The sequence below is a fragment of the Gossypium arboreum genome, chromosome 9 (assembly GCF_025698485.1).
Source record: "Gossypium arboreum isolate Shixiya-1 chromosome 9, ASM2569848v2, whole genome shotgun sequence".
In the NCBI taxonomy this organism is placed as follows: Eukaryota; Viridiplantae; Streptophyta; class Magnoliopsida; order Malvales; family Malvaceae; genus Gossypium; species Gossypium arboreum.
Window position 1 is genome coordinate 66,494,323 of NC_069078.1, and position 17,592 is coordinate 66,511,914.

Here is a 17,592-nt window from a genome sequence, read left to right on the forward strand (position 1 = left end):
CATGCCGTGTGAGCCACACTGTCGTGTGTTAGGCTATGTGGTTGGTCGTGTAACTCACTGTTCATCGAATTTGAGCCACACGGACGTCTGTCCAAGCCATGTGTGGCCATGTTAGTGCAGGGTTCACATGAACAAAGGACATGAGCGTGTGTCAAAGCTTTGTAACTAGCTGTTTATGATTTAGGACCATACGGCCAGGGACATGGGCATATGCCTAGGCCGTGTGAGCCATATGTGTAAGAACATAGGTGTGTGTCCAGGCCATGTAACTTACTGTTTATGAATTAGGACCACATGGGCAAGTGACACGAGCGTGTGCCAAGCCGTGTGGGACCATCCATGGTTATCTGTTGGTGTGATTTGGTTGGATAAGTTCTAAGGGAACTCTATTTGGTGTGTAGCGGAGTTTGGGTAGGATGTTTTCTGATAAATCTACATTCTGATCTGTTTGAAAAATATAGCATCTACACAACGTACATCCTTTGTTTGATTATGTTCTTCTCTGCTCTGTACTGCTCTACTCTGCTTGATTTGTTATGTCCTTTTTCGTTTCATTTTGTTCGGTTCTGTTGTACCAATGTTGTGAAGACCTTCGTGATACTCTAGATCTATTTCGTACTAGTTATAAAATTGTTTTAAATTCCTTGCGTGACTTTGATTTATATATCAAGATCTGTTTATTGTATTTGAGTTTGGTTACACGCAATGCTTGATAGCTCACCCTTTGTTTACCTTATTCTGTCAGGTGGTCATCTGGCTTAGGACCGGATGGCGTTCAAGAGCTCGGATTATTTTGCATTGATATAACTATGATTTGGTCTTGTGGATTTGTAATTTGTTTTTGGACCTGCCCTACTTTTCTTTGACACGTCAGTATCTATCAATTTCTAAATGAAACTACATAACCACCTAAATCGACTAAAATGAATTTCTAGTTTTCAAAGTTAAAACTCCAACAAGAAATTAGTTTCAATACGTTGGTGTAACGCGTCCAAATTTGGCTTAAACCTTTAGGTCAGATTTGGGGTGTTACAAATATCATTAGAAATCGTTCCAAGAAGTTTTTATGGCTATCTCAAGAACAATACATTAAGAAAGTTCTTTAAAGATTCAACATGCACAAGTCCAAACTAGTTAGTGTTCCACTTGCTAGACATTTCAAGTTGAGCAGAAGTCAAAGTCCCACAAGTGAGAAAAAGAAAGAAGAAATGGAAAAAGTCTCATATTCATCTGTAGTTGGGAGTCTTTTGTATGCCATGATCTGTACTGGACCCGAGATTGCCTATGTTGTTGGAATGGTGAGTATGTTCCTCTCCAATTTAGGTAAGGTCCACTAAGAGTCTGTGAAATGGATTTTTCAGTATTTACGTGCCACATCAATTAGATGTTTGTGTTTTGGAAAAGGGAAGCCAAAACTGAGTGGGTGCAGATATGGCTGGAGATGTTAACTCAAGAAAATCAACATCGGGGTATGTGACTATTTTTTCAAGAGGAGTTGTCTCTTGGCAATCAAAGCTCCATATGAGATGTATTAGAAAAAAAAATTGCTTGAACTAAATAAAGTTCACACTGATGCTAACTGGTTTGATATAACGACAAAGGTGATTCCAACCAAAAAGTTCAAAGAATGTTGACAAGGATCCAGTTTGCTTTTTCCCCCCAATTAAGTTAGAAAGGGAGAGATTTGTTGGGTGCATCCCTCCTTAATTGGGAATTAGGGAGATGAATCTTATTCTAAGAAAGGTGTGTCACATGTTTGGGGGGATGAATCATCCATATTCATGTATGTTATTAACTCAATTCACATTTCCCAAGTTCATCCTCTTCTAGTGGATTTGTCTAGAAGCTATGAATGACGTCTTTTGGGAACTCCATTGCTCTACTATAAATATGAGGCTTTAGGAAGGCTTAGGTAGAGAGAGAAGCATCAAGCACCATCAAAAGTGAGTTACATTAAAAAGGAAAAAGAGAGAAAGACACACACCATTGTGTGAGAACTGTAAACCATCTTAACCAGATGAGATATTGAATGTAATCCTACTCATATAATAGTAGAAGGCAAGTTGCATCGAACTAAAGTCCCACGGTTTTTCCCATTTGGGTTTTCCGCGTCAACAAATTTTGTGTGTTCTTGTTGTCTTTAATTTCCCTTTCCTATTATTTCCCATTTCAATCACACAAAGAGGGAAAGGAGTATTCTCTAATATACTCAGTTTTTTTCCAAACAGTTAACATAATATTAAAAATTTTGAATATCATTTAAAATTAATTTATAACTCTTTTTAACACAATACTAAATCTCAAAATATAGGACACAGATCAACATTCACCCTCGATCCCAAAATGATAAAATTGCTTTTAAATATCTTGGAAAATAATAAATTAATATAATGATAAAATTGTCAAAATTTATAATTCAATTCTAATCTTCAAATTTTTTATTGTAGAAAACTTTCATCTTACTAGGCACCTTCATACTACAAATTACATTCCAATTCAATATTAAAAATTTACACATTGTTTTGAGTTAATAGACATTTATAATTCTTCAAATTGAACCAAATAAAACCAAAACACCAATAATTTATTTTAAACTCTTTTCAAAAGCACTATAAAAAAGAATTACCTATATTGAATTTGAGCACACTTTCCATTTTAAAGGTTACAACATAAATTGCTACCCTAAAGTAAAAAAAAAAGTACATGTTTAATAGATGTTCAAGAGATGATCATAACCATAATTAACAAATCTTAATTATATATATCTTAATTGACATGGTTTATTTAAGTTGTCAAAGATTTACTCACATGAGGAAAAGTGAGTTTATTTGAAGCCATACATAATTTTCCTACAGCAATTAGTTCACCATTTCTGTAACGCCCCAATTTTCGGGAATCCTGTGAATGTTGGCATAGGTTTAATTATGTTAGTGGGCTCTAGAAAGCCCAAACTTAAGATAGAACCCGACAATTTTAGTTAATTTTTGTTCCATAACAAAAAGGGGGTGAAATTATGAAATAGGACCTATGTGAAAATGTTTGAAAATGCTATAGGTTAAATTGAAGTGACCAAATAAATAGGAGTGCAAAATAGGAGGATTTGCATGACAAACCTCCCATTTTACATGAAGTGGCCAGCCATCATGTTGTTGTAGACAAAATGTACACTTGATATCCATAATTTATGAGACAAATTGATACAAATTGATAATAGTTTAGGTAAATGTTCCATGATAATAGGTTAGGTAAATGTTCCATGATAATGGGTTAGGTAAATGTTTCATGATAAGAATTTCATGTCTTTTGTATTAAAGAATTAAATGGATGAAATATGAAGTTTTATTAAAAGAAAAGGGGTAAAAGAACAAAGTTTTGTCCATCTTTGTTCATCATAGCTGAAAGTTAGAGAAGAGAAAGGAGAGGAGAAAGCTCTTGAGTATTCGGTCATTAGGAGGAGGAAAATTGAAGGTAAGTTCTTGGTACCTTGCTTCTATTTTGAGGTTCATGAGTTCTTCTTGATTCTACCTTAACTCTTGAAGTATATTTTGATTTTTAGTTGTGTTGTGAGCATTTGGTCATGAATTAAAATGAAGGAAATGGTTGTTGTTTCATGTTCTTTTGATGAAAAATGGAAGATATGTGAAGTTGAGCCAAACAAATGAGCATGCATGTGCCTTAGATGCTAAAGGAAAAATCGGCTAACATGTTGTGCTTTAAAATGATGAAATGGAGATTATGCTTAAGTAAAAATCATAGATATGTGATGATTGATTGGTGATATACATGTTTAAATAACATGCATGCAAGATAGGTGTATGAAAGAGTGATTTGGTAATAAATCTGCTTGGGACAGCAGCAGTAACGTGACTTTGGAAAATCACCATAAATTGTGGGAGATGAATTAGAAGCTGAATAAATTATGTAATTAAAGCTTATTGAGTCTAGTTTCTAATGAAATAAACAAGAACATATTTTGAATTCTGTACAATGAGAAATTTGATTAGTAATGAAGAGTAGTCAGATTAGTCAAACAGTGAAACATGGGAAACTTTGAGAAAAATCTGGTATTGATAGGCTAAACCAAAAATTCTGAAAATTTTATGGATAGAAGATATATGAGTCTATTTTCAGGGAAAATTAACGGCACTTTATTTAGAGTTTCGTAGCTCCAGTTATAAATGATTTAGTGACTGTTGCTCAGGAAGACAGCTTGCAGTGAAATTATGATTATATGGTAAACATTGACAAAAATTTGTTAATGAGTTGCTTATTAATTTCTTATAAGCTTATTATGATATGTAGGTGTGGTTGGCCAAATATTGTAAGGGGTTAATACGTAGTTTGTATTTGAATAGTTAGATTAACGTGTTAGTAATCCAATTGTAGGCGGTTCGTGTGTGGATCTCGTCAGCATATCGTCGCAAACAGGTGTGTAACTAACACCCTCTTTCTTAGTCTAGATCGGCAAAAGTCGAAAATCCGAAATGCCGAAAACCGGTATTTTGTAGATTTGCGAGTGTGCGAATGCTCGTGAGGTAAATCGATTAATGTTTTTGGTAAGCTGCAATGTTTGGACTGCAAAGTGCACGATTTCTGTGCCCTCGATATTTTTGGGCTTAATGGGCCAAAATTGGAATGATGGGCCAACGGGCCCAATTCGGTAAGAACCCTCGGTAGTGATTCTGTTAGTACGTGAAAGGTAGGAATATGCATGAAAAATCCTAAAATAGATAAATTACTGAAATACCTTTAAAAGTGGAAAATTTATAGTTTTACCCCTAGGAGATAAATTACCGAAATACCTCTAGGGTTAAATTGACTTAAATGCATGTTTGACTGTTGTTATTTACTGCATGCCATGTTGTTATTATCTGATGCATGGGATTGGGATATTGACGGAGGAAGTACTGAAAGTGGCTTGTCCACGTCTTGGAGGCTTTGCCTCAATTTATTGATAATGACGAAACAATGTTGCAAGCTGTGGAGTGTTATTTGGGTGGGTTGAGCTATTCCCCACATGGAGTGTATGGCTGGTACGGGTGGAGTGTAGTGGTTGGTGGGTTAAGTAGTCTCCCCAAATGGGCTTGCATATGTTTATTGATGTTGCATGTAATTTTGAAATGGGCCTATGGGCCATACTGTTATCTGAATAAGGGCTAAGGCCCGGTTTATTGTAATCTGAAAAGGGCTCGCCCAGCACCACTATTACTGAATAGGCTTAGGCCCAATAGGCTTGAGCCGACTTGGGCTTTGAATGGGTTTTCCTTACACACCGAGTTTCCCAAACTCACCCTTTTATTTTCATCCACGCAGAAATCCCCAACCATAGTGGGCTTGGAGTCTGTGAGGGAATTGGAGTGACCACCCGCTCGAAAGTTTGATTTTCTTCTCGTGAACTGGACATCCTTTTAATTACGTTTGAGGTTTTGGGCTTTTAAATTTAATAAGGCCGCTTATTTATTTTTGATGGTTTTAATATGTATTACTAAGATAGGTATTACTTATTTTAATTGTTGAAACTGGATAGCTTTAGGGCGCGTTTTCAAAAACAACAGATTGATTTCAAAATAACACGACAACAAGCAAAGCTTCCGCAATGAAAGTATTTTCCAAAATTAATCACTTTTCCTAAAAATGACTTAATCGAATCGGTTTCTAGAAATATCCATCACGTTAAGGTGTAGCAATGGCGGTATGCATGTCTAGGATTGGATCCGAAAGGAGCTTGGTACTTAGCAAATCGATGGACTCACCACCTCTTTTCCGGTTTCCTACTTGGTGCATAGCTTCCATTCACTTTAACCCTTAATGAATTAATCTTTTGAACATCAAGTACGATTTTTTGGACTTAGAATGGAAATATTTTTTTTACGTTTTTGATGTGGTATGCCGGATCCGACCATAACTTCTGGGCCGGGTTTGGGGTGCTACATTTAGTGGTATCAGAGCCTAGGTTGCAACAACTCGGCTGTGGAATGGGTTTACAAAATTTAGATCTTCGAAAACAAAAATTTTATAAAGATTGCGAAAAACGCGATTTTCCAAATTTAGATCTTTAGAAGGTGGCATTCCGAATCTCCGGCTCAAGCCTGTAAGTATTAGTCTGAACTCTTCTGAATATTTTTCTGACTTATCTGTCTGTACTGAAATCCTGCTAGGATACTCTAGATAGGATGATCTGAAACCATAGGAAAATCGATAAAGATCGAAAGCGTAGCTAGACTTCGATTCTGCGAAAACAAACTCTAACCATTATTCGATTCATAAAACATCGTAATAAACACTTTGGAATATTAATTGATGCATAAAAATTCGTAATCAAGATAATACGATATGAGTACAAGAGGCCGTGGATGGGCCGAGGAAGTGCTCGGCGAGATCTTCGTCTTGAGACATATGTCGGCGGTGGATGCACCAGTACCACCGACAATAGCGGTAGAGAGTCTCATGACCGCAGATCGGGAATGATGCCCGTCACGAGCAATGCTTCGTGTTCGGAAAGGGTTGCTCGAGCAAGTTCGAACAACGAAATTCGAGGATCTATTTCTAAATGACTTGGGACTAACGGAACGGAGATCTTTAAGGAGTGTTCGTATAGCCCGAATGTGGCGGAATATTGATTGGAGGCCACGAAGCGGATTATGGACGACTTGGACTGCTCTGAGGAGATTGTGAGTGGGGTATCTGTACTAAATCCCTTAGGTCACTCGGTTAGGGTAGACAAACTGTATAGGAATGTACCCTTAGAAACCCAAGGTAAGATTTTCCTGGAGATCGATGGAGTTACCATTCGAGAGTTTGATCTCATTTTGGGAATGGGTGGCTTGTTAAGCATAAAGTGACTCGGATTGTCTTTGTTAAGCGAATGGTGTTAAGGACCACAAAGGATGAGGAGGTTATGGTAATAGGTGAGCGAAGGGATTATTTGTCCAATATGGTGTCGGCATTAGGAGCCGAAAAGTGGATTCGAAAAAGTTGTGAGGCCTAATTGTTATTTGTAAGTCAGTCGGAAGAGGAGGGACTGACAGTGGATAAGGTTAGGACCGTAAAGGAGTTCCAAGATGTTTTTCTAGAGGAGCTTCGAGATTGCCTCCGAATCGAGAAGTTGAGTTTGGAATAGACTTGTTGCACGGAATGGCGCTTGTGTCTATCGTGACCGTATAGGATGGCAAGAAGGAATTAGTAGAGTTAAATGCTCAAATTCAAGAGTTGTTGGATAGGGGCTTTATTTGGCCAAGCGTGTCTCCATGGGGAGCACCGGTGCTATTCGTGAAAAAGAAGGATGGTACGATGCGGATGTGCATTGATTATCGCCAGTTGAACAAACTGACGATTAAGAATAAGTATCCACTGCCAAAGATTGACGATCTATTCGACTAGCTTAGAGGAGCTTCTGTATTTTCCAAGATCGACCTTCGATCTGGATATCATCAGTTAAGGGTCAAGGAGGCAGATATCCAAAAGACGACATTCAAGACTCGGTATGGTCATTACGAGTTTCTGGTTATGCCATTTGGACTAACGAACGCTCTTGCAGCGTTTATAGATCTGATGAATCGTGTGTTCCAACCATTTTGGATCAGTTCGTAGTCGTCTTTATTGACGATATCCTGGTATATTCTAAAATTGAAACGAAACATGATGAGCATCTCCGTATAGTCTTTGTAAGTATTAAGGAGAATGAACTCTTTGCGAAGTTCAGCAAGTGTGAATTTTGGTTGAGGAGGTAACCTTCTTAGGACATGTGGTCTCTTTGAGGGATTAAGGTGGACCCTCGGAAAATTGAAGCGATTTTGGAGTGGAAGCCGCCTAGGTCGATGTCGAAATATGGAGTTTTCTAGGGTGGCATGATACTCTGAAGGTTTGTGGAAGGTTTTTCGTGATGGCAGCACCTCGACAAAACACATAAGGAAAGGAGTACCGTTTGTATGGACTAAGAAATAGCAGGAAGCTTTTGAGAAGTTGAAGAAAGTTCGATGAAGCACTTGTGTTAATTGCACGAGTCTGGAATGATTTTATGTGTACGATGGACGCATCACACGTGGGTTTGGACTGCGTGTTAATGCAAGAGGGTAAGGTGGTTGCATATGCATCACGATAGCTTAAGCCTCATAAGGGAAACTATTTGACTCATGATTTAGAGTTGGCAACAGTGATATTTGCACTTAAGATTTGGAGACATTACTTGTACGGAGAAAGGTGTATTGTATACACTGACCATAAGAGTCTTAAGTATTTGTTGACTTAGAAGGAGCTGAACCTTAGGCAAAGGAGATGAATTGAGTTGCTTAAGGATTATGACTGTACAATCGAGTATCACCCAAGCAAGGCTAATATGGTAGCCGATGCTCTAAGTCGTAGAGCTGTATCTGATCTGAGAGTAATGTTTGCTCGTCTGAGTTTGTATGATGATGGAAGTCTGTTGGCTGAGTTGCAAGTGAGGCCAACCTGGGTGGATCAGATTAAGGAAAAACAGTTGAACGATGAGTCTTTGGTCGCTCGTTTTCAACAAGTTAAGGAAGGGGGAACTTTTGAGTTTGGGAGCCAGAAGAGACGATGCAACAGCAATACCCTCATCTGTTTGGATTAGGTAAATTTCGAGGACGAAATTTCTTTAAGGAGGGTAGAGTTGTAACGCCCCAATTTTCGGGAATCCTGTGAAGGTTGGCATAGGTTTAATTATGTTAGTGGGCTCTAGAAAGCCCAAACTTAAGATAGAACCCGACAATTTTAGTTAATTTTTGTTCCATAACAAAAAGGGGGTGAAATTATGAAATAGGACCTATGTGAAAATGTTTGAAAATGCTATAGGTTAAATTGAAGTGACCAAATAAATAGGAGTGCAAAATAGGAGGATTTGCATGACAAACCTCCCATTTACATGAAGTGGCCAGCCATCATGTTGTTGTAGACAAAATGTACACTTGATATCCATAATTTATGAGACAAATTGATACAAATTGATAATAGTTTAGGTAAATGTTCCATGATAATAGGTTAGGTAAATGTTCCATGATAATGGGTTAGGTAAATGTTTCATGATAAGAATTTCATGTCTTTTGTATTAAAGAATTAAATGGATGAAATATGAAGTTTTATTAAAAGAAAAAGGGGTAAAAAGAACAAAGTTTTGTCCATCTTTGTTCATCATAGCTGAAAGTTAGAGAAGAGAAAGGAGAGGAGAAAGCTCTTGAGTATTCGGTCATTAGGAGGAGGAAAATTGAAGGTAAGTTCTTGGTACCTTGCTTCTATTTTGAGGTTCATGAGTTCTTCTTGATTCTACCTTAACTCTTGAAGTATATTTTGATTTTTAGTTGTGTTGTGAGCATTTGGTCATGAATTAAAATGAAGGAAATGGTTGTTGTTTCATGTTCTTTTGATGAAAAATGGAAGATATGTGAAGTTGAGCCAAACAAATGAGCATGCATGTGCCTTAGATGCTAAAGGAAAAATCGGCTAACATGTTGTGCTTTAAAATGATGAAATGGAGATTATGCTTAAGTAAAAATCATAGATATGTGATGATTGATTGGTGATATACATGTTTAAATAACATGCATGCAAGATAGGTGTATGAAAGAGTGATTTGGTAATAAATCTGCTTGGGACAGCAGCAGTAACGTGAATTTGGAAAATCACCATAAATTGTGGGAGATGAATTAGAAGCTGAATAAATTATGTAATTAAAGCTTATTGAGTCTAGTTTCTAATGAAATAAACAAGAACATATTTTGAATTCTGTACAATGAGAAATTTGATTCGTAATGAAGAGTGGTCAGATTAGTCAAATAGTGAAACATGGGAAACTTTGAGAAAAATCTGGTATTGATTGGCTAAACCAAAATTCTGAAAATTTTATGGATAGAAGATATATGAGTCTATTTTCAGGAAAATTAACGGCACTTTATTTAGAGTTTCGTAGCTCCAGTTATAAATGATTTAGTGACTGTTGCTCAGGAAGACAGCTTGCAGTGAAATTATGATTATATGGTAAACATTGACAAAAATTTGTTAATGAGTTGCTTATTAATTTCTTATAAGCTTATTATGATATGTAGGTGTGGTTGGCCAAATATTGTAAGGGGTTAATCGTAGTTTGTATTTGAATAGTTAGATTAACGTGTTAGTAATCCAATTGTAGGCGGTTCGTGTGTGGATCTAAATCAAGATATCGTCGCAAGCATGTGTGTAACTAACACCTCTTTCTTAGTCTAGATCGGCAAAAGTCGAAAATCCGAAATGCCGAAAACCGGTATTTTGTAGATTTGCGAGTGTCGAATGCTCGTGAGGTAAATCGATTAATGTTTTGGTAAGCTGCAATGTTTGGACTGCAAAGTGCACGATTTACGTGCCTCGATATTTTTGGGCTTAATGGGCCAAAATTGGAATGATGGGCCAACGGCCCAATTCGGTAAGAACCCTCGGTAGTGATTCATTAGTACGTGAAAGGTAGGAATATGCATGAAAAATCCTAAAATAGATAAATTACTGAAATACCTTTAAAAGTGGAAAATTTATAGTTTTACCCCTAGGAGATAAATTACGAAATACCTCTAGGTTAAATTGACTTAAATGCATGTTTATTTGTTGTTATTTCTTGCATGCCATGTTGTTATTATCGATGCATGGGATTGGGATATTGACGGAGGAAGTACTGAAAGTGGCTTGTCCACGTCTTGGAGGCTTTGCCTCAATTTATCGATAATGAGCGAACAATCAAGAATCTGTGGAGTGTTAAATTTGGGTGGGTTGAGCTATTCCCACATGGAGTGTATGGCTGGTACGGTGGAGTGTAGTGGTTGGTGGGTTAAGTAGTCTCCCAAATGGGCTTGCATATGTTTATTGATGTTGCATGTAATTTTGAAATGGGCCTATGGGCCATCTTGTTATCTGAATAAGGGCTAAGGCCCGGTTTATTGTAATCTGAAAAGGGCTCGCCCGATACCACTATTACCTGAATAGGCTTAGGCCCAATAGGCTTGAGCTGACTTGGGCTTTGAATGGGTTTTCCTTACACATTGAGTTTCCCCAAACTCACCCCTTTTATTTTCATCCACGCAGGAAATCCCCAACCATAGTGGGCTTGGAGCTGTGAGGGAATTCGGAGTGACCACCCGTTCTGAAAGTTTGATTTTCTTCTGGTGAACTGGACATCCTTTTAATTACGTTTGAGGTTTTGGGCTTTTAAATTTAATAAGGCCACTTATTTATTTTTGATGGTTTTAATATGTATTAGTAAGATAGGTATTACTTATTTTAACTGTTGAAACTGGATAGCTTTAGGGCGCGTTTTCAAAAACAACAGTTGATTTCAAAATAACACGACAACAAGCAAAGCTTCCGCAATGAAAGTATTTTCCAAAATTAATCACTTTTCCTAAAAATGACTTAATCGAATCGGTTTCCTAGAAATATCCATCACGTTAAGGTGTAGCAATGGCGGTATGCATGTCTAGGATTGGATCCGAAGGGAGCTTGGTACTTAAGCAGTCCGATGGACTCACCACCTCTTTTCTGGTTTCCTACTTGGTGCATAGCTTCCATTCACTTTAACCCTTAATGAATTAACCTTTTGAACATCAAGTACGATTTTCTGGACTTAGAATGGAAATATTTTTTTTACGTTTTTGATGTGGTATGCCGGATCCGACCATAACTTCTGGGCCGGGTTTGGGGTGCTACATTTAGTGGTATCAGAGCCTAGGTTGCAACAACTCGGCTGTGGAATGGGTTTACAAAATTTAGATCTTCGAAAACAAAAATTTTATAAAGATTGCGAAAAATGCGATTTTCAAAATTTAGATCTTTAGAAGGTGGCATTCGAATCTCGGCTCAAGCACGTAAGTATTAGTCCGAACTCTTACGAATATTTTTCCGACTTATCTGCATCATTGAAATCCTCGCTAGGATACTCTAGATAGGATGATCTGAAACCATAGGAAAATCGATAAAGATCGAAAGCGTAGCTAGACTTGATTCTGCGAAAACAAACTCTAACTCTTATCGATTCATAAAACATCCGTAATAAACACCGGAATATTAATTGATGCATAAAAATTCGTAATCAAGATAATACGATATGAGTACAAGAGGCCGTGGATGGGCCGAGGAAGTGCTCGGCGAGATCTTCGTCTTGAGACATATGTCGGCGGTGGATGCACCAAGTACCACCGACAATAGCGGTAGAAGTCTCATGACCATGAGGCAGGGAATGATGCCCGTCACGAGCAATGCTTCGTGTTCTGGAAAGGGTTGCCTGAGCAAGTTCGGGCAACGAAATTCAGGGATCTATTTCTAAATGACTTCGGGACTAACGGAACGGAGATCTTTAAGGGAGTGTCTGGTATAGCCCCGAATGTGGCGGAATATTGATTGGAGGCCACAGAACGGATTATGGACGACTTGGACTGCTCTGAGGAGATTGTGAGTGGGGTATCTGTACTAAATCCCTTAGGTCACTCGGTTAGGGTAGACAAACTGTATAGGAATGTACCCTTAGAAACCCAAGGTAAGATTTTCCCTGGAGATCTGATGGAGTTACCATTCGGAGAGTTTGATCTCATTTTGGGAATGGACTGGCTTGTTAAGCATAAAGTGACTCGGATTGTCTTTGTTAAGCGAATGGTGTTAAGGACCACAAAGGATGAGGAGGTTATGGTAATAGGTGAGCGAAGGGATTATTTGTCCAATATGGTGTCGGCATTAGGAGCCGAAAAGTGGATTCGAAAAAGTTGTGAGGCCTAATTGTTATTTGTAAGTCAGTCGGAAGAGGAGGGACTGACAGTGGATAAGGTTAGGACCGTAAAGGAGTTCCAAGATGTTTTTCTAGAGGAGCTTCGAGATTGCCTCCGAATCGAGAAGTTGAGTTTGGAATAGACTTGTTGCGGAATGGCGCTGTGTCTATCGCACCGTATAGGATGGCAAGAAGGAATTAGTAGAGTTAAATGCTCAAATTCAAGAGTTGTTGGATAGGGGCTTTATTTGGCCAAGCGTGTCTCCATGGGGAGCACCGGTGCTATTCGTGAAAAAGAAGGATGGTACGATGCGGATGTGCATTGATTATCGCCCATTGAACAAAGCGGCGATTAAGAATAAGTATCCACCGCCAAAGATTGACGATCTATTCGACTAGCTTAGAGGAGCTTCTGTATTTTCCAAGATCGACCTTCGATCTGGATATCATCAGTTAAGGGTCAAGGAGGCAGATATCCAAAAGACGACATTCAAGACTCGGTATGGTCATTACGAGTTTCTGGTTATGCCATTTGGACTAACGAACGCTCTTGCAGCGTTTATAGATCTGATGAATCGTGTGTTCCAACCATTTTGGATCAGTTCGTAGTCGTCTTTATTGACGATATCCTGGTATATTCTAAAATTGAAACGAAACATGATGAGCATCTCCGTATAGTGCTGTAAGTATTAAGGGAGAATGAACTCTTTGCGAAGTTCAGCAAGTGTGAATTTTGGTTGAGGGAGGTAACCTTCTTAGGACATGTGGTCTCTGCTGAGGGGATTAAGGTGGACCCTCGGAAAATTGAAGCGATTTTGGAGTGGAAGCCGCCTAGGTCAGTGTCAGAAATATGGAGTTTTCTAGGACTGGCATGATACTACAGAAGGTTTGTGGAAGGTTTTTCTGTGATGGCAGCACCTCTGACAAAACACATAAGGAAAGGAGTACCGTTTGTATGGACTAAGAAATAGCAGGAAGCTTTTGAGAAGTTGAAGAAAGTTCTGACTGAAGCACTTGTGTTAATTCAGACGGAGTCTGGGAATGATTTTACTGTGTACAGTGACGCATCACACGTGGGTTTGGACTGCGTGTTAATGCAAGAGGGTAAGGTGGTTGCATATGCATCACGATAGCTTAAGCCTCATAAGGGAAACTATTTGACTCATGATTTAGAGTTGGCAACAGTGATATTTGCACTTAAGATTTGGAGACATTACTTGTACGGAGAAAGGTGTATTGTATACACTGACCATAAGAGTCTTAAGTATTTGTTGACTTAGAAGGAGCTGAACCTTAGGCAAAGGAGATGAATTGAGTTGCTTAAGGATTATGACTGTACAATCGAGTATCACCCAAGCAAGGCTAATATGGTAGCCGATGCTCTAAGTCGTAGAGCTGTATCTGATCTGAGAGTAATGTTTGCTCGTCTGAGTTTGTATGATGATGGAAGTCTGTTGGCTGAGTTGCAAGTGAGGCCAACCTGGGTGGATCAGATTAAGGAAAAACAGTTGAACGATGAGTCTTTGGTCGCTCGTTTTCAACAAGTTAAGGAAGGGGGAACTTTTGAGTTTGGGAGCCAGAAGAGACGATGCAACAGCAATACCCTCATCTGTTTGGATTAGGTAAATTTCGAGGACGAAATTTCTTTAAGGAGGGTAGAGTTGTAACGCCCCAATTTTCGGGAATCCTGTGAATGTTGGCATAGGTTTAATTATGTTAGTGGGCTCTAGAAAGCCCAAACTTAAGATAGAACCCGACAATTTTAGTTAATTTTTGTTCCATAACAAAAAGGGGGTGAAATTATGAAATAGGACCTATGTGAAAATGTTTGAAAATGCTATAGGTTAAATTGAAGTGACCAAATAAATAGGAGTGCAAAATAGGAGGATTTGCATGACAAACCTCCCATTTTACATGAAGTGGCCAGCCATCATGTTGTTGTAGACAAAATGTACACTTGATATCCATAATTTATGAGACAAATTGATACAAATTGATAATAGTTTAGGTAAATGTTCCATGATAATAGGTTAGGTAAATGTTCCATGATAATGGGTTAGGTAAATGTTTCATGATAAGAATTTCATGTCTTTTGTATTAAAGAATTAAATGGATGAAATATGAAGTTTTATTAAAAGAAAAAGGGGTAAAAAGAACAAAGTTTTGTCCATCTTTGTTCATCATAGCTGAAAGTTAGAGAAGAGAAAGGAGAGGAGAAAGCTCTTGAGTATTCGGTCATTAGGAGGAGGAAAATTGAAGGTAAGTTCTTGGTACCTTGCTTCTATTTTGAGGTTCATGAGTTCTTCTTGATTCTACCTTAACTCTTGAAGTATATTTTGATTTTTAGTTGTGTTGTGAGCATTTGGTCATGAATTAAAATGAAGGAAATGGTTGTTGTTTCATGTTCTTTTGATGAAAAATGGAAGATATGTGAAGTTGAGCCAAACAAATGAGCATGCATGTGCCTTAGATGCTAAAGGGAAAAATCGGCTAACATGTTGTGCTTTAAAATGATGAAATGGAGATTATGCTTAAGTAAAAATCATAGATATGTGATGATTGATTGGTGATATACATGTTTAAATAACATGCATGCAAGATAGGTGTATGAAAGAGTGATTTGGTAATAAATCTGCTTGGGACAGCAGCAGTAACGTGAATTTGGAAAATCACCATAAATTGTGGGAGATGAATTAGAAGCTGAATAAATTATGTAATTAAAGCTTATTGAGTCTAGTTTCTAATGAAATAAACAAGAACATATTTTGAATTCTGTACAATGAGAAATTTGATTCGTAATGAAGAGTGGTCAGATTAGTCAAATAGTGAAACATGGGAAACTTTGAGAAAAATCTGGTATTGATTGGCTAAACCAAAAATTCTGAAAATTTTATGGATAGAAGATATATGAGTCTATTTTCAGGGAAAATTAACGGCACTTTATTTAGAGTTTCGTAGCTCCAGTTATAAATGATTTAGTGACTGTTGCTCAGGAAGACAGCTTGCAGTGAAATTATGATTATATGGTAAACATTGACAAAAATTTGTTAATGAGTTGCTTATTAATTTCTTATAAGCTTATTATGATATGTAGGTGTGGTTGGCCAAATATTGTAAGGGGTTAATACGTAGTTTGTATTTGAATAGTTAGATTAACGTGTTAGTAATCCAATTGTAGGCGGTTCGTGTGTGGATCTCAAATCAAGATATCGTCGCAAGCATGTGTGTAACTAACACCCTCTTTCTTAGTCTAGATCGGCAAAAGTCGAAAATCCGAAATGCGAAAACCGTATTTTGTAGATTTGCGAGTGTGCGGATGCTCGTGAGGTAAATCGATTAATGTTTTTGGTAAGCTGCAATGTTTGGACTGCAAAGTGCACGATTTCTGTGCCCTCGATATTTTTGGGCTTAATGGGCCAAAATTGGAATGATGGGCCAACGGGCCCAATTCGGTAAGAACCCTCGGTAGTGATTCTGTTAGTACGTGAAAGGTAGGAATATGCATGAAAAATCCTAAAATAGATAAATTACTGAAATACCTTTAAAAGTGGAAAATTTATAGTTTTACCCCTAGGAGATAAATTACCGAAATACCTCTAGGGTTAAATTGACTTAAATGCATGTTTGACTGTTGTTATTTACTGCATGCCATGTTGTTATTATCTGATGCATGGGATTGGGATATTGACGGAGGAAGTACTGAAAGTGGCTTGTCCACGTACTGGAGGCTTTGCCTCAATTCTTGATAAGCGAGCAAACAATGTCAAGAAGCTGTGGAGTGTTAAATTTGGGTGGGTTGAGCTATTCCCACATGGAGTGTATGGTGGTACGGTGGAGTGTAGTGGTTGGTGGGTTAAGTAGTCTCCCAAATGGGCTTGCATATGTTTATTGATGTTGCATGTAATTTTGAAATGGGCCTATGGGCCATACTGTTATCTGAATAAGGGGCTAAGGCCCAGTTTATTGTAATCTGAAAAGGGCTCTGGCCCAGTACCACTATTACCTGAATAGGCTTAGGCCCAATAGGCTTGAGCTGACTTGGGCTTTGAATGGGTTTTCCTTACACACTGAGTTTCCCCAAACTCACCCCTTTTATTTTCATCCACGCAGGAAATCCCCAACCATAGTGGGCTTGGAGCTGTGAGGGAATTCGGAGTGACCACCCGTTCTGAAAGTTTGATTTTCTTCTGGTGAACTGGACATCCTTTTAATTACGTTTGAGGTTTTGGGCTTTTAAATTTAATAAGGCCGCTTATTTATTTTTGATGGTTTTAATATGTATTAGTAAGATAGGTATTACTTATTTTAACTGTTGAAACTGGATAGCTTTAGGGCGCGTTTTCAAAAACAACAGTTGATTTCAAAATAACACGACAACAAGCAAAGCTTCCGCAATGAAAGTATTTTCCAAAATTAATCACTTTTCCTAAAAATGACTTAATCGAATCGGTTTCCTAGAAATATCCATCACGTTAAGGTGTAGCAATGGCGGTATGCATGTCTAGGATTGGATCCGAAAGGAGCTTGGTACTTAAGCAGTCCGATGGACTCACCACCTCTTTTCTGGTTTCCTACTTGGTGCATAGCTTCCATTCACTTTAACCCTTAATGAATTAACCTTTTGAACATCAAGTACGATTTTCTGGACTTAGAATGGAAATATTTTTTTTACGTTTTTGATGTGGTATGCCGGATCCGACCATAACTTCTGGGCCGGGTTTGGGGTGCTACATTTAGTGGTATCAGAGCCTAGGTTGCAACAACTCGGCTGTGGAATGGGTTTACAAAATTTAGATCTTCGAAAACAAAAATTTTATAAAGATTGCGAAAATCGCGATTTTCAAAATTTAGATCTTTAG

The 17,592-nt window shown here is 38.0% G+C and overlaps 1 long non-coding RNA gene across 1 annotated transcript; it reads left to right on the forward strand.

Annotated features, from left to right (window-relative positions):
- Positions 1-9,080: 9,080 nt before the first annotated feature.
- LOC128280930 (uncharacterized) lies at positions 9,081-17,166 on the forward strand. The gene is made up of 3 exons (XR_008271147.1): positions 9,081-9,226; positions 11,062-14,992; positions 16,844-17,166. It is a non-coding gene; the product is annotated as an uncharacterized LOC128280930 (long non-coding RNA).
- Positions 17,167-17,592: the final 426 nt, after the last annotated feature.